At 36.8% G+C, this 24,694-nt stretch overlaps 1 protein-coding gene and 1 long non-coding RNA gene across 2 annotated transcripts in view; one reads left to right on the plus strand and one right to left on the minus strand.

Annotated features, from left to right (window-relative positions):
* Nucleotides 1–24,694, plus strand: part of kcnk5a (potassium channel, subfamily K, member 5a) — a 105,693-nt gene that overhangs the window by 23,696 nt on the left and 57,303 nt on the right. The gene's annotated exons all lie outside the window — the stretch shown is intronic.
* LOC137090741 (uncharacterized) lies at nt 23,332–24,316 on the minus strand. Its single transcript, XR_010907960.1, has 3 exons — nt 23,873–24,316; nt 23,517–23,583; nt 23,332–23,392 (listed from the first exon to the last, which is right to left on the minus strand). It is a non-coding gene; the product is annotated as an uncharacterized lncRNA (long non-coding RNA).

Here is a 24,694-nt window from a genome sequence, read left to right on the forward strand (position 1 = left end):
CATTGGAAAAAAAGTTTGTATGTCACCACATATAAAAATAACCCTTGTCAGGGCAGACACCATATTTCAATTTTCATAAATAAAAAAAACGTTGTTATAAGGAACGGATTATTGTTGATTTAATTGGGCGTGTGCTTATTTAAAACCCTGTAGTTCAATTTTGTAAAGATGTTAAGTTGTTTGTCAGCAAGGTTTAATTGGGGGAAAAACATTTTCAGGGGTGTATCAGCCGAATGTTCTAGACCTTGAATTGAATGACGAATTGAATTGAATTGAAAGAAGATTTGTCGCTCACATCACACCGCATCCAGTGTAGACAACATAACGGACTATAAGGGGCTCTTTTGTCCTGTCGCGCTGCTCACATCCGGTGTAGACAAAGTGAAACAAGACAGATTTGATTAACAAATTTTAAATGGATAATGGCAAGACATCCTTGGTGTAAATTACGTTCTTCTTTCAGATTAATATAATCAGAGCGGTATTAATAAATGTCCTGGTTAATCCAAGCATTATAATGGCAGTAAATGGCTGTCCAAAATTTGAAGCCAAAAAAGTGCATCTATTCATTATAAAAGTAATCCACATGACTCTGGAGGGTTAATAAAGTACTTCCGAAGTGAATCAATGGGTTTATATAAGAAAAATATCCATATTTAACTCGTTATAAAATAAGAAAATAACTAGTTTCCGGCGCAACGATGACGTCGGATATAGCGTAAAAAAGCATAACAGCCACGGCGTTGACGGCGGACGCAGCGTAAAAAACATAAATGATGTGACGATGATGTCGGGCGTTGCACAAGCGTTTTGAATCACGAGAGGATATTTTTCTTACACAAACCCATCGATTTAATTCAGAAGGCCTTTATTATTCCCCCGGAGCCGTGTGGAGCACTTTTAAAATGGATGGATGCACTTTTTTGGGCTACAAATTTTGGGCTGCCATTCACTGCCATTATAAAGCTTGGACGAGCCAGGACACGTATTAATATAACTCTGATTGTATTCGTCTGAAAGAAGAATGTCATTTACACCAAGGAGGACTTGAGGGGGGGAGTAAATCAGGGTGAACGATTCCTTTAAGCTTGAGCTGAGATTGGTTTATTATGTGTCAAATAAGCTTTTGCTGTGCTCAATGTATATGCTAATGAAAGCCTAAATTAAACGTTTTGAAGACTAGATTTTCAATGGACAGATTAATAAAATTCTTATGTGTTTGGAACAATATGAGGGTTGGTAATTTATGAATCATGACTGAATTTGTATTGGCAAGTGGACTATACATTTAAGACAACTTGAATGATCAACTATCAGTCACTGTAACCACACCATGCATTTATGCTGGTGGCAGCTGAAAGGTTAACATGTTGCTAAATAAATGTAATGTAGTTTTGACATGTGTCCTACCTTGTGTCTTGAAAACATCTCCTGACTCTTCCTTTTAAATAGTAACAGACCTGCCAGGATCGTAGTTTTTTTTATGATTCATGACAAGACTTCTTTCAACCACTGCAAATCTAGCATTGCCAATTACCTTACACCTTTACAAACCCAAGGCAACTTCAGGATAACTGCCAGTGAAAATATAACACACGAAATGTTTCTGTTTATATTAGGAAAGCTGACTATAACAACAACTTTCAAGACTTGACCAGTATTCTCCTGAAGCAATACAACATGACTTTGAATGATAGACAGACTGGACTTTGGACTTTAAGCCTTTTTAAAAAATCATATTGCTTCAGAAGACTTACAAGTTGTGCTATAAGACATTTATGGTCATAATTACGTTTGCAAAAATAGCAATTCATTCAAAAATTAAAATTGAAGAACAAACTTATATTTGTATGAACATTATGTAACTGTTCATAACGTTATCATTTGCATTTTGCACAGTAACGTTACAAAATTCCATTGATTTGTTCAATGTTAATTCTAACTTACTTACTCATAGAATTGTAGCCACGTTGCTGCCATTGCACCTTCCTCTTTGCTCTGAAAAGATTTAAAAGCATGGCAACAATGTGTTAGTGTGAGTTTCAAATGAGAAAACGTCATGAGAAACAAATAACAGTTTAAAATTTTATCTAACATTAACAAAACAGGATCTAAAAAAGTTTTAGTAACTTATTTAGATTGAGGTTTGCTTACAATAATACATTTTTGAGTTAACATCACACATATTTGTTAAGTTGAATTAACTTTTTTGGTAACATTAAGTAAAATGAACTTATTTCATTTAGTGAATTTCACTGTTAGGTTTTACAGTGTGGGAAAAAAGACATGTACCAGGTCTGTGTTAAAACTGCTTATTTTAATGATCTTCAGGACAGAGATGATACAAAATAGAAAGAGAAACTTAGTTGCAGATGATATTTCTCCTTCTTGGAAGCTTTTTAATAAAAGACCTCTTCCAAAACGTTCGGGTGATCTACAGTGGAGAATATTACATTGTGTGCTAGCCACTAATGTCTTTGTGTCCAAATTCAACTTGAATGTTTTGCCCTTATGTCATGCCTGTAATAGTCAGGAAACGGTCTTTCATGTGTTCTTTGAATGTCCAAGGTTGGTGCCACTTTTTGCTTTGTTAAAAACAACCTAACCCATCAATGATTCTTCTTAACAAAGTTCTTTTTATTTATGGCTGTAGATATTCTAAAGTGAACAAGGATCGCTCTACTGTTGCTAATTTTATACTTGGCCAAGCAAAGTTAGCTATGTGGAAGACTTGCAGACTTACTCAAGAAGGACGAATTGTTAAAGTTCTAAGTCTGTTTACAGCTCTTGTTGAATCAAGAATCAGGGCGGAATATATATTCTTTAAAACTACAGGAAATATGGCTGAATTTATGTACAAATGGTGTGTAAATAGGGGTTTCTTTGTGGTTTGTGAAGATGAAATGGTAAATTTTGCTTGGTAAATGCTAGCCTGACGTGGTCATACTCAATTCTAGTCAGAATATGAGTCTGAAACTGCTCCATTGGACTGTAATTATGGGGCGTGTTTCAACCGAACCAGGAAAGACATCAATTGGATAGACCTACAACCATTTAGAGCAACGAAGCGACGCATTATCAATTGTCAACATAGTTCAACTGCACTGTGTTGCCAAGTCCGCGTTTTCTCCGCGGGTTGTTTTCTATGTCCGCGGGTTGAAGCGACTATTTTATATAGAACCATGAGTGCGAATTTTAGCAGGCAACCTTGCCAAAATAACACGCATTTTACCCCCCAAACGCTATTTTTTTTTCCCCGGAGAAGCGATTGTTTAAGGCTAGTAGTTGGCAGGTTTTGTTGTAAAAATTTGGCAACCCCCGTCTGCATACGCGCTGAAATCAGGCTGGAATACACAATCTTTGCCGGTGTTGTAAAAAAATTTAATTTATTGATACACAGAGTACTTACCCAACATGATCATCATTTCTGAGAGAAATTGTGATGGTGAATGCATATACAAGCAAGCTCTCCGTTTAGGATTCAAACAAATATAATCCAAGCGCCTTTGATGACGTGCATGATTACATTACTTTTGATCATCTGTCTGTCATCATCTAAAGCCCGCCCTGATGATTTCATTGGTCCGAGCAGTTTCTGTTCGGGGATAATTACTCCTCTATGCAGCAAGGCCAGACCGAACTGCCCGACCTAAAAAAAATTGTGGGCGGGGCTAAATTCGGCTGGCATCCAGGATTGGTGAATGCCTAAATTGGTGAGAAATTATTTGTATTAAGTGCGTTTTAAATCTCTCTCTCTCTCTCTCTCTCTCTCTGGTGCATGCTGGGAAGTGGGGAGTAAGTGCATGGGAGGGTGAGCGTGCTGGTGAGAGGGAAATATAAAAAGCTGTTTTCCTGTCTTTATTTTCTTACTTACTGTTTCATTAGAGTTCATTTTTTTGATAACATTTTAATAGTTCACAATTGGTTTATAGTAGATTTCTTAAATTACTGTGAACTTGGAAGCCTGACCTCGTGTTTGGGAGGGATGGCGTCTCACCTGAGTGTGGGAACGTCATCCTTGTCACTCAAGCACGGGGTTAGATGTGTTAGTGATGCGGGAGTTCCGGTGGAAGATGTACTGTTGGATATAGGAGAACGAGTGGGACATGAGAATATTATATCAGCGTCACGGATGAATAAGGCTTTAGTGGTGTTTTTGAAAGACGAGCAACTGGTTAACCGATTGGTTGAAAGTGGAATCACGGTAAGTGGCAATTTTGTTCCAGTTCAGCCGTTGGTTTCGCCGACAACTAAAGTTACGATTTCTAATGTTCCGCCGTTCATTCCAGACGCGGATTTAGAAAGAGAACTGTCTCGTTATGGGAAGTTCGCAAGTGGCATTAAAACGGTCCCGCTCGGGTGCAAGAATGCGGCTTTGAAACATGTGTTGTCGTTTCGACGACAGGTGTTTATGTTTCTGAACTCACCGAATCTGAATGTTTCGTTTAGGTGTGTTTTTGATGGAAAGTCGTATATGGTGTATGCTAGCGCTGGAGAAATGCGTTGTTTTGAATGTGGCTCATTGGGTCATGTAAAGTTGTCGTGTCCCTTTAGAAGTGAAGTCAGTGAGGCTGGTCCAAGTAATAAATCGGACGAGAGAGCGGAGCAGCCAGTGATAGAAAATACGAGTAACGTTAGTGAAGCTAAGTTGCTAAATAGTGAGAATCGCGTTGAAAAAAGTTTGAAACGATCTCAAGAGGACAGTGTTACCGGTGCTCAGCTGTGTACCAGTGAAGGGCAGAAGGAAAACAGTTCTGGCAATGTTCAAAAGCAGAATAGTGCTGAGAATGGTTGTGACAAAGGAGTTAGTTGCAAAAAGGCTCGGGAACAAATTGTAGCTGAAGAAAATATGGTCACTGAAAGTAGAGGGGCAGAGGAATCTAAGGCTGAAGGTATTGTTTTTCAGTCTCCCAAGGTAGTGTTGGATACTGATAAGGAAATGGTCAATGAGGATGATGATGATGATGGCAGTGTTCAGTCTGAGTTTTCAGATATATCTGATGTTTCACAAATTACGTGTGATCAAGTGTATTCATTGGAAGAAATAAATGAGTTTATGGATGAGACTTTTGGTAAACCTGTTGATGTAAGGAATTTCTTTTCTGATTTAAATAAGTTTGAAACCTCAGTTCTGTATTGGCAGAAGAGGGTTGGGGAAGATGGCTTGAGTCAGAGAAAAAGATTCCGGTTAAAAAAGATACTTTCAAAGATGAGAAAAGGAAAAAGTCATACAAAACGTAAATTAAATCGTGCCAAATGAGGTGCACTTCACATAAGGTGACTTTGCTGTCTTTCTTTTTCAGTCTGTCTCTTCTTACTTTTAGCCTTCTTATGGAGAGTATAAGAGTGGGTTCCTTAAATATCAATGGGGGAAGAGACAGGAGCAAGAGAGCATTGGTCGCTGAAATCATACATTTAAAAAATATAAATGTCACGTTTCTACAAGAAACCCATACTGATTATAAAAATGAGATTGAATGGTATAGATGGTGGGAGGGAAAATGCTTTATTAGTCATGGTTCAAACATTAGTGCGGGTGTGGCTATCCTGTTTTCAAAACAATTGGATGTGAAAGTTCTGTCAACAATGGAATTAGAAAAAGGAAGGGTTTTAATAGTTCAAGTAGAAATTAAGGGGTTTGTGTTTTTGTTCATTAATGTATATGCGCCTAACAAAGGGCCAGATCGTGTAGAACTTTTTAGGAAATTACAAAATACATTGAGACAACAAAACGATGACGCTTGTGTGATAATGGGTGGAGACTGGAATTGTACTACTAATTTTTTATTAGATAGAAATGGAGATGAGTCTCACCCGCAATCAAGTCATGAACTTCTTAACTTAACTAAAGAGTTTGAATTAATGGATGTGTGGAGGGATAGAAATCAGATGATTAGGCAGTATACATGGATTAAGATGTTGGATTTAACAATTACTGGTGCAAGACTAGATAGAGTATATGTTAGTAAAAAAGAAAACAACAGAATTATGAATGCAAACATTTTTCCGAATTGTTTCTCTGACCATCATTTGGTAACTATTGATTTTAATATTATGAATATGTCACGTCCTAATTATTATTGGCATTTTAATGTGAAATTATTGCAGGATATTTCGTTCTATGAAAAGTTTAGTTTCTTTTGGGAAATGTGGAAACTGAATAAGAACAACTTTGAAAATTTGACTCAATGGTGGGAGATTGGGAAAACACAGATCAGGGTTTTTTGTCAAGAGTATTCTTGTAATTCTACAGTCTATATAAAAAAGAAAATATTACAGCTAGAGAAAGACATTCATGACATTGAAAATAAGATTGTTGCGAATGATGTAAGCACGATGAAGGGTTTAAATGATAAGAGAATGGATCTGAGGGCCCTTTTAGAGGAAAGGGTCAAGGGTGCTTTGATTAGAGCAAGGGTAATGTCTATTAAAGAAACTGATGCTCCTACTTCTTACTTTTTTAATTTGGAGCGCAAAGCTGTGCAACAGAAAGTTTTACATTGTTTGCGTCGTGAGAATGGGACATTGACTTCAAATCCATTGGAAATGAGGAAAATGACTATCGACTTTTATTCAGAACTATTTGGATCCACTGAATGTGACTCTGAAGGAATGGATGAACTGTTACAAGGGCTACCAAAACTGGATCAGGTGGACAAAGAAAAACTTGAGAAGATGATTACGTTTAACGAACTTTCTGAAGCAGTTCAACAACTATCTACTGGTCGAGTGCCAGGAATGGACGGTCTGCCTGCAGAATTTTATAAGACTTTCTGGTGTATTTTAGGAAGGGATTTTTATGATGTGATCTGTGAATGTTTTGAAAGAGGAGTACTTCCAACAAGTTGTCAAAGAGCTGTGTTATCCCTACTTCCAAAAAAAGGAGACTTGGGTTTGTTGAAAAATTGGAGGCCAGTGTCTTTAATGTGTTCAGATTATAAAATAATATCCAAATGTTTAGCCAATAGGCTTAAGAAATATTTACATATTGTGGTGAAGAAGGAACAAACATATTGTATTCCAGGGCGAACAATTATGGACAATTTGTTTTTAATAAGAGACATTATTGATGTTTCAGCTATTGATAACTGTGACATCGGGTTTCTATCAATTGACCAAGAAAAAGCCTTTGATCGGGTTGGGCATGCATATCTTTTTAAGGTTCTAGAAGCATTTGGTTTTGGAAAAAAAATGATTTCTTGGATAAGGTTGTTGTATAATAAGGCCTCCATATTGATCAAAATAGGGGGTGGTTTGAGCAGCCCAGTATTTGTTAAAAGAGGCATTAGGCAGGGGTGTCCTCTTTCAGGGCAACTGTATAGCTTAGTAATTGAGCCACTTTTGGGTGATTTAAGAAGTAAATTGAATGGTGTTTTTGTTTCAAAACAGTTAAGATGTTCTGTATCAGCATATGCAGATGATGTAACTGTTTTTATAACTGGGCAGGAAGACGTTCATACTCTCTGTAAGAGCTTAGACCTGTTTGAAAAAGCTTCCTCTGCAAAGGTTAACTGGGGAAAGAGTGAGGGGTTCATTATGGGGGATTGGAGTAATGGTGGGTTACCAAAAATTCCAGGAGGTCTAAAGTGGGGAAAAGGTATTAAAATTTTAGGAGTTTACTTTGGGTCTAAGAATTATAGGAAAAAGAATTGGGAAGGCATGCTGGATAGGGTGTTAGCCAAGTTGTCTAAATGGAAATGGCTATTACCTGAACTATCCTACAGGGGTAGAGTCTTGGTCATAAATAATTTGGCTGCCTCCATGTTATGGCACAGGCTGAATGTGCTAGAGCCACCTGATGGACTGATTAAAGATATCCAGAGGAAGTTGGTGGATTTTTTCTGGTCAGGCCAACACTGGCTGCCTGGGCCTGTTTTGTATTTGTCAGTTCAGGAAGGTGGACAAGGCCTTGTGGACATTAGAAGTCGGATCAACACATTTCGTTTACAAGCGGCACAGAGGTTGCTGTATGCGGAGGAGACAGAGTGGAGCAATGTGGCGTGTGCTTTGCTGAGAAGGACATCAAGTCTTAAATATGATAAGCAATTGTTTTTAATAAAAACGAATGAGCTGGACTTGAAAAATATGACTCCATTTTATAATTCCATGCTACGAACGTGGAACAGGACTTTTTCTGTAAGCAGAGAAATTGATCAACCACAGGGCTGGATTATGGGGGAACCTCTGTTTCACAATTCACTTATCCAGACAAAATGTCTGTCTTCAGGAGGATTGAGGAACTGTCTGATTAGAGCTGGTTGTACAAAAGTAGAGAACCTCAGAGATGACAAAGGGTGGAAAACCGCAGAATCACTACAGGAAGAGACTGGAATAAACTCTTTAAGACTCTTGTCTCAGCTTCTGAAGGAAGTGATTGCAGTTTTACCAGGAGTCTGCCGAGAAGCTTTAGAATTTCAGCAAGGACAAGACAGAGGGAAAGTCTACGAGTTTCCATTGATTTCAGTGTCTGCTGCACCAAAGGAGGAGTACCAAGAAGACAGTGGATCAATATTGACTTTTAAAACACCAGAATTGGGAGATTTTCAGGACATTAGCAAAAAAGCCATATATTCTGCGTGTGTCAAGGTGTCCCATTGGCTTGTTTTGAAGAAAGTCAGGGCATGGAGGTGGTCAGATTTATTTGGGCCAGACTTCAGGGGTTGCTGGAGATCACTGTACAAGCCTCCTATAGAGAAACGTACAGCTGATCTACAGTGGAGACTCATTCATGGTATCATAGCAACGAACAGACACGTGGCGCACCTGAATCCAGAAGTACCGAAATCTTGTCCCTTTTGTGGAATGGATGAAACTGTAGATCATTTGTTCATTCACTGTGAGAGGTTAGGAGGTCTCTTTGATTTTTTAAGAAGTTGGTATGAAGGTTTTGGAGTGAATTTTTCTCATAAAGATTTTATTAGTGGTCTGAAATATAACACTCAGGAACGGAAAAAAGTGTGTTTAGTAAATTATCTATTAGGATCAGCAAAGATGGCAATATGGATAACCAGGAGGAATAAAATATTAGGTACTGGATCACTTGATGTAGAGATGGTATTGAAAGGGTTGGTTGCTGCTCGAGTTAAAGTTGAATTTTCATATTTTAATATGGTTAATAATGTATTAGAATTTTCAAACATTTGGGCTGTTGGAAATGTTTTGTGTGAAGTTGATGATGGAGTGTTAATTTTACATTTTTAAATATTTTATTTTTATTTTTTTAAGTGTAGTTAAATTGAGGTTATGTTGAAGTGAAAGTGTAATGAATGGTTTTGTGATACAATAAAGTTTTGTTAAACCTCTCTCTCTCTCTCTCTCTCTCTCTCTCTCTCTCTCTCTCTCTCTCTCTCTCTCTCTCTCTCTCTCTCTCTCTCTCTCTCTCTCTCTCTCTCTCTCTCTCTCTCTCTCTCTCTCTCTCTCTCTCTCTCAGATTCAGATTTAAATAGCTTTATTGGCATGGTGAAGGAAATCTTGACATTGCCAAAGCATTCATAACACTATACGAAATAAATAATACAAATAAAATTACATGAAAATAAACATAGCAATAAAAATGTCCAATCTTCTAATATTTATAAAGTGGTTAGCTCTGTCCTGCTGGAGGCTCTTTTGTCGTGACAGGACTTCACGTATCTGGCAGCCAGGTTTGGGTTCGCTGGGCTTTCTCCGAGCAGGAGTGGGAGTTTGTCCATATTTGATAATTGAAGGAAGTCTTTCTGATGGGTTGTGAAAAGGGGATAGAATGTGTCTCTAATGTTTTTATAATTGGGGCAGAATGTCAGGGAATGTAGCTCTGTTTCCAGCTGCTTCTCTGTGCAGTGAGGACACAGTCGCTCTTCATTCGGCAGCCAGGTCTGTCTGTGTCTGCCTGTCTCTATGCTCAGACTGTGTTCACTGAGTCTGTACATGCTCAGGACTTTCCTCAGCTTAGGGTCGCTCACTTTACTCAGGTATCCTGCCAATTCATATTTTCTGTTTAGGGCCAAATAGCATTCCAATTTACTCTGTTTCTCTGTTGCAACTGTCCAATGTTTGAGGTATTTTTCTTTTTGTGTTTTAATGATTTGGTTTGGTCTGGCTATGTTTTTATTGTCAGTTTGTGACGTCAGCTCTAAGACCAGTCGGCCGAGGGCGTTGTTCTCTGGCTTCAGCTCTCGGTAGGTCAGGGCTTTGTGATGGAGGGTCTGTTTATCGCTACTTTTTAAGTGGGCATGGAATTAAATGGCTCTTTTTTGAATGGTTATTACCAGGGGGTATAGTCCTAATTCTGCTCTACAGGCATTATTTGGGGTTTTGCGCTGAACTCGTAGCAAGATTTTGCACAGCTCGGTCTGCAGAGTCTCTATTGGGTGTTTGTCCCATGTTGAGAACTCTTGGTCTGAGAGCGGACCCCAGACTTCACTCCCGTACAGCGCGATGGGCTCTATTACGGTCTTCATTATTTTTAGCTAGATTCTGATTGGGATGTCAATTTGTATATTTCTCCTAATAGCATAAAAAGCTCTCCGTGTCTTTTTTTTTTTACTGTGACTCTTTTGAAAAAATGCATTAACCAAAAATAAAAAAAATGGCTCTTTAGTCAAAAAAGGTTCTCCACCCCTGGTTTATGTCAATAAAGGCAGTTATCACGATTATTTCATTTCAAGTGTTCAGTTTTAAAATAAGTTTAGTTTTAGTTAGTTATTTGATGCTATAAAAACGGGGGGTGTGACGTCATGATTGACAGCTGAGATCGACGTCTTCTCTTCCCTGTTTGTACTTAAACCAATAAAAATGTTTGTGTTTGCACGCTCACAAGGTTTGCAAAAAGTAAACAGGCTAAAACACTCAAGGTTAGATCCAGGGCAGACAACAGTATGAAGCGTGCATTCCGCATAAGATGGGCTTACATTTGGAAATATATTACATCTACATATCAGTGGTAACACTTTAGGTGTTGATAATCATCTTTATTATTGTTAGCACTACCTCAAACTAAAGTGGCGTCTCTTCGGATCTGTCATTTTCTTAAACGAGCCGCAGCAATGTTACAAATGCCTTTATTTTCAACGTGATCCCCTTGTACTCAAACCATTTCAAAACTAAGGAGCCATTTGTTTGTTGATTACAAACAAGCTTCTCAGTGCTGCGTTTGCGGGACTTATGTTACGCGCTGTAGAGGATTTTAAAAAAGTGACGTGAGTGGAAGGGAGGTGGCGGCGCCAGGACTGTGTGTGTGTGTGAGCGAGTGTGTGAGAGAGAGATCGGGAGGCAGAGCGGCAGAGAGATCATAGAGAGATGCGACAGAGCTGCAAAATTGCAGGCTCTCGGCTGTTATTTCAATTAGTGCAGCATATTTTAAACTAATCGGTTAACCGGTTTCAACTGGCTAATTAGGCTTGGTGGTAGATCAAGACATTTTTTAGTTTTCGCCATCCCTAGTCCCGAAATATCTACTGCGCAGACTCGGTCCCATGTGTCAGCGCCGTGCAGGCCGCCTGAAAGCTTCAAATCTGCCAAGTGGAAACGGATGATGTCGCGTCGTCCATATTTTTTACGGTCTATGGCACCAACGCACAGCATATCTGATAAACAGAATCTCTGTGGAGAGCTCATTATTATGAGAACCAATCAGAGTCGTTCAAAAGCTCTGGAACCAATCAGGGTTAATCATATGTGTTTGAATTTAAGGCGAGACACGGCAGGTGAAAACATCGTTGTTTTTTCATGCAGTGGTCAATTTTGAGATTTTGGGCCAGTTTGCTCCCTTAACAAGTAAGCTTTCATGTCAAAATAAAAAATATGTCGACATTACACATTAATATGGTTAATTCACAATATTTTGTCAACTTGCGCCTTTAGATTTCTACCCGAAATCATCAAAAGTTATTCTAACGTGAGCTCCCGTGCTGTCTCCATTCACAAACATGTCATGCCTTGTATCATTATAAAGCTCTCAGCACTGTGTATGAGACTATCTGATCCAAATATGGGCATTTCCTTTGTTAAACCAACCTCGAGTTGGTTTGCAGCCGAAAATCACATCTGATTGGCCGATGTGAATTTCACACTACGTCATACGTGCCGCCGCTTTCTTGTATATTCTCCGCCTGAGAGAAAACGCAGACAACGGCGAAATCCGCTCATAAACGTTCACAGAAAGGACATAGTAGCAAGAGATGATAAAAAGAAAGTAAACAACAACAGATTAGATGACAAAATCCTGTCAGAATTAGATTCAAATAGTTATATATGGACATACAGCAAACAGGGACTGTTTTTTGCTGTTTTTGTGAATGTTGTGATGTGTGTTTAAGGTAGTTCTCTTCAGCGTAAGGCTTTTGCTATTAATAATTGATTAGTTTATTAATTTCACAAGTGTTTTAAATGTTATACACTGCTGATATAATTTTAGTGAATATATATTTTGTTTTTAGGTTGGGTGAAATTTATGCAATTATACAATACAAAACTTTAAAGCCAGTTTTCTCAAAATGAGGGTTTTTTTTCACACTCAGAGTTAGATATTTCCACTTCAATAGCATCTACAAGCACCAACTTTTGCAGTCTTATACTTAACTTTATTCTGAAGGCTTTTACAGAGGAATTTGTTGATATAATGCCTATATTGATTCTATAATTAACTAAAGCACAAAATTAGATATCCAGAATCCCCTGTGTAAAAGCCCTCTCATCTAATATGTCAACAAATATAATCAAGAGTTATGAGCCTGGTCCTTTCCAATTTCCAGATTTAGCTTTAGGAAATATATGCAAATAAGCGCATATTTAATTATACAAGGTCTCATTTGCATATTAAAACATTTTATACAAAACTTGTAATATGTTTTTTTTCTTATGTTTATGCCTGTAATCAACTGGAAAAGTTTCATAGTGATATCTTGTAATTAAAAAAAAAATCCCTATTCACCTGTAGTGTCTCGCCTTAAACAAGTAAAAACAGAGATTTTTATTAAAGATTTTTAATTTATGATCACTGTTGTCTGTATAGATTGGTGCTTATGCATTTCAAATATGATGTTAAAATCCTTAACATTTTAGAATTAGCCCGTTAAACGTATCATGTATTGGACAACAACCTTTAAAGAAGTAAAAGTGAACAACATATTAATAAGTATGCATATTGCAGTGTTTTTTTAACCACTTAACATTGAGAAATCAATATTATATATATATATATATATAATATTGATTTCTCAATGTTAAGTGATCTCTTAATTTTTTCCAGAGCTGTATATTGCATAAATACACTAAAACTTCACTAAAAGTACACTGTAAAAAATGATTTTATGGCAAAGTAAATAAAACAGGACAAATTATGCATATTTTGCTTCGAATAATCTTATAAAAGTGAAATCTCTAGAGTTTTAAGTAAAATCTAAACATGTACTCAATTTTTACTTGTAAATATTACACATCCAACAGACAAGTACATTTCACTTGTGACTTTCTGGCATATTTACACAAATGAATAAAGTACATTAAGCTATTTAAAAAAAAAAATCAAGTAAAATGTACGTCGTCTTGGAGCAAGGAAGCTGCGCATGCGTGGATAGAACCGCGACCGCTGAGGGCTTCTCTGATCTGCCCTGCACTCAAGTCTCGACCATGGTCTCGACAGGTAAGCAATAAACAGCATTATATAATCGATTTTTAGTTTTATTTTATTCAGTAAATGTAATTTCATGCAATGGTTGTGCTGTCATCACCTAATTCTGTATATTTCAACAGTTTGAGTGTTTTTAATGACGAGCTAAATTCCTAGAATGTTAGCAGTATAACATTAGCTTTTGTTAAGTTGAAGAAATTAGTACAATGTGGACACGACTGAGTAAACCGAGAGAACAAATCCTTAATCCGTGGTCAGGGTATATTTCTCATGTTGTGCATTACATGCTAGCATTATTGTGAGGAAATGGCGACGAGAACCTCGTATTACATTAATGCAAGATGTTGTAATGTGTCTTATCTGATTCCGTACGTTAGATAGTTATGATGACGTTTCGTTGAGTTCTTTTGATCATTTTTTTAAACACGCTTTGCGTTATGACATTCTGGTCGACAGACTAAACAGCAAACAAATGTAAAACTCACAGACGCTCTGCATGGGCTTGTTTTTTTATGTTAGAGATGTTTCAGCAGTTTCAAAATTATTTTTCATCATCAAATTAGTGAAAGTAATGATGTGAATGCAAATATTAATATTAAAATATTTGCTGTTTACTAGGGGTGTGCATTGGCACTTCCTTCACGATTCGATTCGATTACGATTCACCAGGTAACGATTCGATTCAATTCAATTCTACGATGCATTGTGATGCATCAAAATTCTACTGCACACAAAGCAAATTTTTCATCAGTCATGAGGCAATACAAGCAGATATTAAACAACAGATTGTATTGGCTGCTATGTGTCTCCTGTATCTTTGACATAAAAGTTATTAAATAAAATAAAACGTAATTAAATAAAATGCAATTAGCCCTTAAATGCATGACTGTTTCACCAAACATTCTTACATATTCAGGTCGTTAGCGACCCAGATCTATATTTAACATGGATAGACCTCAACCTGTCGTGATAATATATACAACTCCTGATTTTAGAGTAGCAGCTACAGAAGAATAAAATAAAAACCTATTTCGTTACCTTTTGGAGCTTGCAAGGATTCAGTTTGAGCAGATGCTTAATACCATCATCATATGACCTCGTCAGAGCTCATTTACCATATTCAGCATCTGCTCATATTCGCGATCTCCAGCATATTCTCAAAACTCATTTTCAATGTCTTCAAAATCAATATTTTGATCACTGACAGCTTCTTGACCACATCCATCATCAAGAGACAGTGACACTAACATATGATTGTGTTTAGTACTTGCTTTCTGCGGTAAATCACTGAGCCATTTCAAGTTTTGCAGATTATGGTTTCGTTTTCTGTCAGAGGTAACTATGAGTGAAACGTCACTTCATCATTGCGTATCAGACATTGCCACCTTGTGGAATAAAGGTGAATTGCGGCGTTTTTCGTCATTATAGATTCATTGATTATTGTGCAAAAAAAATATACGTACAATCCTACACACCTCGGGTCGTTAGCGCGTTTTTAATAACCCGTCTATCGCGGTCATCTCCCTCCGCCTCAGCCATCTTCCTTGTTGTTGTTGTTATCTCGGAACCGGAAGTATTTGAAACTTCACAACTTTATCGTCCGCCAGAAAATAAACAGTGACATAATCGATTATGGCACTTTGCCGCATCGATGCTGAATCGTTCATGCCCCGCATCGCGATGCATCGCCGAATCGATTATTGTTGACACCCCTACTGTTTACTGATTATTGTCTTTGTCTTTTTTTCTTAATTTCAGAATATTTAGCATGTGAATCCAGTCCTTTGTGCATTTGATGTAAACTGGTTGCAAGGGACAGAAGTGAGAGACCAACTTATGGTTGTCCTGAAGTCTACTCTATGATACAGTTGATTTGGTGGCTTGGTTAAAGGTATAAACCTAAAAATGAAAATGTGATGTTTTTCTGCTTACCTCTAGGGCATCCAAGATATAAGCGACTTTGTTTCTTTAGTTGAACACAAAATATGTTTAGCTCCAACCATTGTAGTCTGTCAGTCATATAATGCATGTGAATGGAAACAAAATCCATAAGAGTTCATAAAATATGCACGGAGAAATCCATATCAAACCCTGCAGCTTTTGACGACACATTGATGTTCTAAGACACACAACGATCGGCTTCTGCGAGAAACCCAACAATTTTTATATAATTGATTACGTCGACTATGACATCCAATAGCCTTCAGCATACGATCACTTGAGGTCAATGTACACAATCTAGCGTAGAGATACAGTCTTGTTCAAAATAATAGCAGTACAATGTGACTAACCAGAATAATCAAGGTTTTTCGTATTTTTTTTATTGCTACGTGGCAAACAAGTTACCAGTAGGTTCAGTAGATTCTCAGAAAACAAATGAGACCCAGCATTCATGATATGCACGCTCTTAAGGCTGTGCAATTGGGCAATTAGTTGAAAGGGGTGTGTTCAAAAAAATAGCAGTGTCTACCTTTGACTGTACAAACTCAAAACTATTTTGTACAAACATTTTTTTTTCTGGGATTTAGCAATCATGTGAATCACTAAACTAATATTTAGTTGAATGACCACAGTTTTTTAAAACTGCTTGACATCTGTGTGGCATGGAGTCAACCAACTTGTGGCACCTCTCAGCTGTTATTCCACTCCATGATTCTTTAACCCTTAAAGACCGAGACAGCCGCCCGCGGCTAAAAATAACTATCGTTCTAAAATGTTTAATAACTTTTTAACCGCTAATCCAATCTGTATGCTGTAAACTGCACAGTAAAGAGGAGAATCTCCCCTTGCCATAGGTATAATATGTTTCGCGATTGATCATTCAGAGGCTCCATAGTCTGCGTGGATGCGTCATTAAAATATGCAGCATTGACTAAAAATAACTATCGTTCCAAAATGTTTAATAACTTTTTAATCGCTGATCCAATCTGTATGCTGCAAACTGCACAGTAAAGAGGAGAATCTCCCCTTTCCATAGGTATAATATGTTTCGCGATTGATCATTCAGAGGCTCCATAGTCAGCGTGGATGCGTCATCAAAATATGCAGCATTGATTTGTCCAGGAAACACAAGTGGGTTGTTCCCCTGAGCCAAACAGATTTTTTTTTTATTAGTCCCACCCCCCTGTGCCCAGATTCGTTGAAACTTTCATCAACTCAACCAATAAACACAGTGTTTGGTCTTTTGAACCACGAATCACGTTTCTCTGAAAAATGAACGTGGGTGTGAATTTGCATGCATCATGAAACCGTAATAAACGCGTGCAAAGCGCTCTCTCTCAGATCACAGCACACAGTCAGTATATATCTCTATTCGTATGTAGTTTGTGTTTTACACATTTTCACTATTATATTTTCCTCAATTTGTGTTTGAGAAGATTATGTGCAGAGAAGTTGAAATGTCCGTTTATGAAAATAGCCGCCCACATGTAAAAGTAGCCGCAGTATATTTTATTTCACGGTTTCTTGTCACAACTTGATGTATTGTTTGCGTTTGTTTTTCATGCCCAAATTATAATATATTTCTCTGAAGAAAAATGTTTGTTTCAGTGTTGTTATTATATAACAATCTTTCTATTTACTTTATTACTTGAACTTTTTAGGACACATTATCAGTAAATAAAATACACCTGTTTTCACACAAAAACCTAGAAACGCCTAGAATAATGTTATAATAAATGGCTATAACTTGCTGAGGGATTGTTACATGTAGACAAAATTTAATCTGGAAGTGTAAAACAACCAAGTCTAACTTTCTAAAGGAAAAAAATCCAAACTTTATGAAGTTCTGTTCGAGTTCACACTAAAAACATCACATTTTTGCTGCCATTTTTCTTGAAATTATATTAATTGAATCCATTCTCAGAATAAATAAATGTAAAATTGGGACATCAAATGAGCTAGATGGAAACTTCAAGTTCTCCTGTTTAAAATGATATATAGCACTTGATGCTAACTGCTAGAATGGGGGAGAAAAACAAAGAAAAGTAGAGGCACATCAGGCGCCCCAAAAATGTTCTAGGTCTTTAAGGGTTAACAACATTCCACAATTCATTCACATTTCTTGGTATTGCTTCAGAAACAGCATTTTTGATATCACCCCACAAGTTCTCAATTGGATTAGGGTCTGGAGATTGGGCTGGCCACTCCATAACATTAATTTTGTTGGTTTGGAACCAAGACTTTGCCCGTTTACTAGTGTGTTTTGGGTCATTGTCTTGTTGAAACAACCGTTTCAAGGGCATGTCCTCTTCAGCATAGGGCAACATGACCTCTTCAAGTATTTTAACATATGCAAACTGATCCATGATCCCTGGTATGCGATAAATAGGCCCAACACCATAGTAGGAGAAACATGCCCATATCATGATGCTTGCACCTCCATGCTTCACTGTCTTCACTGTGTACTGTGGCTTGAATTCAGAGTTTGGGGGTCGTCTCACAAACTGCCTGTGGCCCTTGGACCCAAAAAGAACAATTTTACTCTCATCAGTCCGCAAAATGTTCCTCCATTTCTCTTTAGGCCAGTTGATGTGTTCTTTGGCAAATTGTAACCTCTTCTGCACATGCCTTTTTTTTAACAGAGGGACTTTGCGAGGGATTCTTGAAAATAGATTAGCTTCACACAGACGTCTTCTAACTGTCACAGTACTTACAGGTAACTCCAGACTGTCTTTGATCATCCTGGAGGTGATCATTGGCTGAGCCTTTGCCATTCTGGTTATTCTTCTATCCATTTTGATGGTTGTCTTCCGTTTTCTTCCACGTCTCTCTGGTTTTGCTCTCCATTTTAAGGCATTGGAGATCATTTTAGCTGAACAGCCTATCATTTTTTGCACCTCTTTATAGGTTTTCCCCTCTCTAATCAACTTTTTAATCAAAGTACGCTGTTCTTCTGAACAATGTCTTGAACGACCCATTTTCCTCAGCTTTCAAATGCATGTTCAACAAGTGTTGGCTTCATCCTTAAATAGGGGCCACCTGATTCACACCTGTTTCTTCACAAAATTGATGACCTCAGTGATTGAATGCCACACTGCTATTTTTTTGAACACACCCCTTTCAACTAATTCAACTAATTGCCCAATTGCACAGCCTTAAGAGCGTGCATATCATGAATGCTGGGTCTCATTTGTTTTCTGAGAATCTACTGAACCTACTGGTAACTTGTTTGCCACGTAGCAATAAAAAAAATACGAAAAACCTTGATTATTCTGGTTAGTCACATTGTACTGCTATTATTTTGAACAAGACTGTATGTGTGAGAGATCACTTCTGGTGCTCCGTGTCTTAGGACATCTTGGTGTCGTCACGAGGCGCAGGGTTTAATATGGATTTGTTTATGCATGTTTTTTTGCTCTCATAGATATTGTTTCCATTCAAACATATTATACGACTGACAAACTGCAGCAGTTGGAGTTAAAAATCTTCATTTGTGTTCTCCTGAAGAAACAGTCACCTATATCTCGGATCCCCTGGGGGAAAGCAAATAAACATCAAATTTATATTTTTGGGTGAACTCTCCCTTTATTGGCTTTAATCGTAACGCTAGTCTGTTAATGTTTTGATACTTATAAGTAACTTGACTGACTTTACATGTTTCCATCCAAAAGCGATTATCTGTCTTGTTTTTTTGTTGTTTTTTTGTGTGTGGAGTACTGTACCCTTGAGAGAACCTGTACCCTGTGACATCCATAATGTTGTGTGTAACCTTTACACTTGTATTAGTTGCATGCAAATTTCTTATGTTTAAATGCTTTCAAAATGTTTTGATAGAGATTAAGATGCTATCTTAAACATTTAAACCTGAATGAAACTTTAGCTACATGTTTCTGTATGTGCTTATTTTTTTATTTCTTGTCAATAAATTACCCTTAACTGCACATTGTCAAAGTATTATTTTGTCACATTATAAAAGCAACATTTAATTTAATTTAAAATAACCAGCACTGCATAAAACAAGTAAACTGTATTAAAAGGATCAGTGATTTAAATTATTATAAAATATGGTAATAACCAGCACTGTATAAAACAAGTAAAATGCATTAAAAAGAGTCAATAGATTTACTTAATTATATTTAATTAAGTATTTAATATATACAGCTTAGTTAAGATTTCCTTAATTTCCTTAGGTGTTACATTTACTTGAAAAAAAATTGCAAAATAAAAATTGAGTAAATTCTACTTATTGTTTTATTTATTTCTATAAATTTGTTGTCAAACATATATTTATTACCAATGCATTTCTAGTATACTTTTTATAAATATATTAAAAGTATGCTTGTGTTTAGCATATTTCTTAAGTGTAATTAAAGCATATATTTATTACCAATGTATTTCTATACTTTTTAGAAATATAATAAGTGTGCTTGTGTTAAGCATATTTCTTAAAAGTATATTTAAGCATATATATTATATATATATATATATATATATATATATATATATATATATATATATATATATATATATATATATATATATATATATATATATATATATATATATATATATATATATATATATATATATATATATATATATATTTTAGAAAAAATGCAATTCAATATATTTTTAATGCACTTCAAATAAGCATGTTGGAAATACAAATGTATTGTAAGCATACTACTTGAATTTCAAGTATATTTTTAATATATTTCATAGTATGACTTTTTCACCGGCATAGCTTAAGTCTTAAGTCATCTGTTCAAAACTAAGGACAATGCAACTGTGATAGGCCCACATGGAATTAATACCATGTTTTTTTGCTGGTTTTGGGAGAAAATCTGCTGAATTGAAAGAAATGTATGCAACAAGTACAACGTTTTAGAATGAAGAGTGGAAAAATCTGCTGCAGAAATCTGCTGAGCTTTGAATTCTTGGAATTCAATTGGCTTGAATGCAGTGTAGGCCTACTGATTGCATGATTTACAACATAAATCTTCCTGTCCAGTCAGCGATTCTGTCATGTATTACATGAACACAATTCTGGCCATTTTCTTTTTACAGTGTCACTGAGCATGCTTCACCTTCTTCTAAAACGTTGTATCCTGGGCTTTAAAGCTAAGAATGACTATGCAACAGGCATCTTATATTTACGCATTGCAACATTCATATAGTCATAACCAGTGTTGGGGTAGTTACTGAAAAAAAGTAATTAGTTACTAGTTACTTCTGTAAATTGTAATGAGATTACTTCACTAGTTACTGCATTTGAAAAGTAACTTCACTACGTATTACTTTACTTTCCCGTTTTTTAATTAGGCCTATGGACAGACATCATAGCCCTATCATCACTTAGCCTGTCAGTAGTGTTTATTGTATAAATGTTTACAAAATGGCATGTAAAACCATATGAAAGAACAATATCCCTGTCTGCACAAAGAAATATGCCTCATGTAAAATCCACAAACGGTCAATGAAAAATATAAAAGGTCACTTTGTGTTTAAGAGAGAGAATAAAGGCTATTTAAGGCCAATTATTTAAGATAAAGTTGAAAACTCACTCATTTAAGAACGTGCATTTATTACATGGACAGAGCTAGAAAATAACGTAGAAGTGTTTAAAATGCAACGCCTAGTTCAATTGAAACGCCCTCTTTGGTTTGTTGTTGATGCAGTAAACTGAATGTATAAGGCAAGCTGACTGTTTAAATAAAAGCACTAAAATAAAAATGTGCTGTTTATCTCTTAATCAGTCTAGGGCCATTCACAGGTCGCGGTTTTGCGGTTAAAATGCGTTATGCATGTCTAGAGATTAGATTTTTTCATCTTGAGTGCCTAACGCCGGCTTCACACTGCACGCGTAAGCAGGGCGTAGGCAGCGCTGAAGCAGCGAGTGTGTAAAGCAGTAGCAGCGCGCGCACTTTTTCCTTTCACACAGGCAGCGTTTGTCGCGCGCAGTTGTGTAGAGAGTACTCTATAATGGATAAGTTTGCATTTCTCTTTAATGTATTTGAAATGGAAATAAAGCAAAGATTTATCATGAAGCTAATTTTATTTTAAAAAATCGTTTCACTTGTTTCTGATGTTTTTTTATTTCGTTTAGTGCGAGTTTTTGATAGAAGAAAGGCCATCGCACTATATGTCCATGAAAAGCACACTGCTAAAAAAAAAACTTCAGGAAATTGTCTTGAAATATTGGATAGGCATCAAATTTACACACATTACCCATCATAAACCTCTTAAAGATATTCATAAATTACTGTAATAACTAAGAGGAAACTTCTTAATTATATATTGTAGGCTAAATGAGCAAATTATCTAAAAACGTTTTTTTTAATGACAAAATAACGCACATCATAGTCTATCTACATGTCTATACTGTATGTGTGCTATATTAATGTGTGTATATTCTATTTAGCTATCCATATTTAGTTGTTCGTTCGTGAGACAACAAAAGATTGTCAAAAACACTTTAAAATGACTTACCATCAGCACCAAGAGCCGCTCACCAACTTCCTCCCATGCTTTTTCCTTCACTTGCATGTCTTTATAAAGCAAATAGTGTGGATCATGGAGAACTGTATGCTTCTCAACCTCCACGAGACGAGTGTCATGTCTTTCCAGGTGCACTCTGAAGAACACTGCCTGTGACACCATGTGCTTTTGTTTATCGTTTCTGTTTTTATGCCAGCATATAGTTATAATATATACATAATTTAATTCATGTTTAATTTAAGCTAAACTGGCATACATTATTTAAAAAGTAGTTTTGTAATTCAGGCAAAAACTTATGGCTGTGACTTATGGCTGTGACTACACGTTTTTTGTGTAGAACTTTTTTTTCCCCACAGTGCCGGATGTCATATGGTGACTGAGAAACACACTGAACACTTCACTAAATTATTTCATGGTTAAATGTGTTATATTTCATGTTAACCAGGTTAATTTTGATCAGAACAATGCACTGTGGCTTTAATTCATCGTGAGCAGCGCGTCAAAAATAGAGCTGGTGCCGAAACGATTGTGGCACTGACGCTTCTGCTCTGCTCCTGCTACGCGCTGCTGCGCTGCCTCTGCTGCCGGTGTGAATGCACTCATCTGTTAACATGAGCGCCGAAAAAAATGCGCGCTGCTTACGCGTGCAGTGTGAAGCCGGCTTAAGCCGCGTCATGCACGATACTATGCAAACGTATGGAAGATATGCAAGTGCAACAGTCAAACGGTCTGGTAATGTTTACATTAAAAACGAAAGAAAAGTAGCGCAAAGGAATAAAAAAGAAAACATCCAGCATTGTTGCATTTAATTAGCCCTCTCCACGCAATTAAGGTTGCATTCATTGCTATATTTACATGTAAGCTTACATTCTGTTTTCTTTCCAAATTATCACTGGACAGTAGAAAAGTAATCTGAAGATCGCCACTGTCCCCGTCTCCCTCTCTCTTCTCGCAACAGGAGCTACGTCACTCAAAACGATCTCTATGGCAACGTTGCCCAGGCAAGCGCACGCAGTATGCTCGAAGCACGTAAACAGATCAAGACTTCACACACGACTCGGGTAACGCATGAAAGCGCGTTCCTATAGTCTAGTAAAGTAGTGTAGTTACCTATATTTTTAGTGTAATGCTTTACTTTACTTTGTTACTCTAACGACTCTTACGATATTACTTTTGTTAAAGTAATATCGTTACTGTAATTCATTACTTTGTAACTCATTACCCCCAACACTGACAATGACATAATAAAAGTTGTCAACTCACGTTTTTTGACTGGCGGGAGAGTTTGACTGTGCTGAGTTGAGTCAATGTCAGTCACATCACTGTTGTTTTGGAGGTCCAAGTCTAAATTGAATAAAATAGAAAAAAGTTTGTGTGACAGTTTCAGGTTCACATATGAAAGACAGTGCAAGACTGCCTTAACAAATGATAATCTAAAGCGGTTTTGAAGCCCCAAATAATTATGTACCATTAACAAAGTCATGGAAGACTTTCCTCTTTCTCGTTCTTTTTGTTTTGCCCTGATTGTCCATTACCTACAGTGTAAAACAGGAAAGTTTAAATTTCAGCACACTAAATTCTGTCCATTTATTCCAATAGTATAAAAGCAATCGGACATAATTTTGCATCATACATGGTAGTAATCGTAGTATATACAAAAAATGTTTAATTGTTGTATGAATTACACCCAAGTCAGATCATGCTTAACCACCGTTAACCACAAGATTAAAACCATCAGGTGGATTTAATGTTATCTCTGTTAGGTACCTTTTCAAACCTTACTGGAGTAACAGTGAAAGTATTTCAAAAAAAAAAAGTTATTACCAAGTCTAGTCATTCTGGTTTGTGCAGCAGAGGGAATATAGCGAAACCTTGTTTGTAAGGAAGACACACAGCCTTTTTTTTAGACGCATTCTCTTTGTCAGTATTCGCTTTGCCATTGTAAAGTCACTGCTGTGCTGACAAACATAATGTTGAAGAGCTTTGAGTTGCATGGCTTTTCAAAAAGACAGTAACAGTCAGTTTCCCTAAACACATCCATCCTTAGTGTTCCATCGCTTCGTTTCTCCTGAATAAATCCCACTGCATTATCCATTAGGAACACAGTTGTCAGGCATCTTTGCTGTTAGCTTAGTTTTACTTCGGGATCGTCTGGCATGTCTTTCAGTACTTTGTCTTTCAGCAAGTCTCTGTGACTTGCACTAGCGGTTGTTTGCCACTTTCGCACCATTTTTTTGATAACCTGCAAGTGGTTCTCAAACGGGAAACATGAAATCGTTCAGCGAGCTGTGGAAGTTTGCAGCATCATCTGACAAGTGTTTGATGGAATGAATGTTGTATGTTGGAAAGGTGGGTCCATAAAAATCCACAGATGTATCCACAAAATGCTCAAGAATGTTGTGTGCATATCCAAGGTAGGACTCTCTCTTCTCATCAGATTCATCCAAAAGAATGCTCATACCAACACTCAAAGAAAGAAAGTGGTGGTACTGGTTAGGAAGCACATCCTTAAAGATTAGGAAGAACATCCTTCACCTATCCAAGTCTTCCATACTTCTACTGCAAAGCTCGTTTCTACTGAGTAATATTCATTTCTACTTGCTCTCTCTGAGCCTTACTCAGTCGACAGATAACTGGGCCACACCA

The sequence above is a fragment of the Pseudorasbora parva genome, chromosome 10 (genome assembly GCF_024679245.1).
Source record: "Pseudorasbora parva isolate DD20220531a chromosome 10, ASM2467924v1, whole genome shotgun sequence".
Classification (NCBI taxonomy): Eukaryota; Metazoa; Chordata; class Actinopteri; order Cypriniformes; family Gobionidae; genus Pseudorasbora; species Pseudorasbora parva.